Source organism: Bacillus rossius, unplaced genomic scaffold (genome assembly GCF_032445375.1).
Source record: "Bacillus rossius redtenbacheri isolate Brsri unplaced genomic scaffold, Brsri_v3 Brsri_v3_scf570, whole genome shotgun sequence".
In the NCBI taxonomy this organism is placed as follows: Eukaryota; Metazoa; Arthropoda; class Insecta; order Phasmatodea; family Bacillidae; genus Bacillus; species Bacillus rossius.
Window position 1 is genome coordinate 15,001 of NW_026962778.1, and position 1,526 is coordinate 16,526.

A 1,526-nucleotide genomic window follows, 5' to 3' on the forward strand; every position below is an offset into this window, starting at 1 on the left:
GATGAAGACATGTTTTCGGATGGCCACAACGCCCCCTCGCCACCCAAATGTGCATGTTTCAAGTGTACATTGGGAGTCGACGGAACATCGGGAGTCCGCTTGCTTTCTCCGGATCAGCTGCCACCCCCCTGATCTACCAGATAGACAAGAACATGTCTTCTCCGCCAATCTCATCCACCGAAGCTCCGATCATGGCTTCTTCTACCTTTATACTGATATACCCCCACGGAGCAACATGCGGGCAAGGGAACTCTTGCTACCCTTCAGTAAAGCAGGTATCTCTTATAGATGGTGACTGCACCTTGGCCAGGATTGAAGACCGCGACTAACCCCTTTGAAACTTGTCTCTCAGGGAGCTGCGATCCATCAAACATTTCATTGTTAACAGAGGGGAACCATTACTTGGTTAAGACGACCGGACACGCGTTCCCCACCATTTCGCATCCAATCGAATCGCCGCACAAGAGCTCGTTACCTGAGAAAGGTATAGCATTGGCTCGCAGCTTGTGTATTGCAGTTCAGACAGATAGGCCACTTTAGATAGTTCTTCGTGTTCACAGTTAAGACCACGGCTAGACCCATATGGAATTAATTCTTCAAGGAGCAGCGGTACACCAAGCATTTCATTGTGTACTAGAAAGCACCTCTACCATGTAACAAACATACGACCACCAAATTTCTGCTTACTTCCCCCAGCGGATAGTATTTGCTAGTATCATCCACAAAGTAAATCAATTTTTTCAATGTACCGCTTCTTGGGGGAACTGGGCATGAATCAATCAAGCATTTTGAGGTAGCACGTCCGCTTCACCGCGAGGTGCTCTGAATACCATTATACATTCTTTTTCATCATCCACTTTCAGACCACTACAAGACCCATACTGAATTAATTCCTCAAGGAGCTGCAGTCCACAAAACATTTTACTGTGTACTAGAGGGCACCTCCACCATGTAACAGAAAACATACAACCTTCTTAATTTAATTCTGCATTGTTTCCCAGACGATTTGTTAGCCATACAACAGTACCATCCACAGTAATTCACCTCTTTGAAATCCAATGCATTGTAGAGAAACTGAGGTGGTAGCATTCAAACCGTTCTGTAATGTTAATTCTGCTTCATAGAAAGGTGCTACAGGTTCCACAATAATTAATTGGATATTTTTGCAATATATATAGGGCGAGAAAACTCGGGGGGACTCCCTTTTCATTTATGTACATATTCTTTCCATATTGCAAATAATTCCAATTTTTCCCGATTGCATGTCCCCCTAATATACCCAAAATGGGCCTATCGATGGGTTCACAAAGGTACCCAAAATATGAGATTTTGACTGAAAGAGGCTGGCTAACTTCCGGGAACATGATCATAGGAAATAGGTCAAAATCCCGAATCGCAGTTGTTTACGAACAACCACGAACGGAGACTTAAAATAACCTATAAGGCTGGAATTCATGGGGCCTGTATAACAGGCATTTACACAGACTCTCGGGAGGGAGGGCTCTGTGGCCGGGAGAATTTTCTGG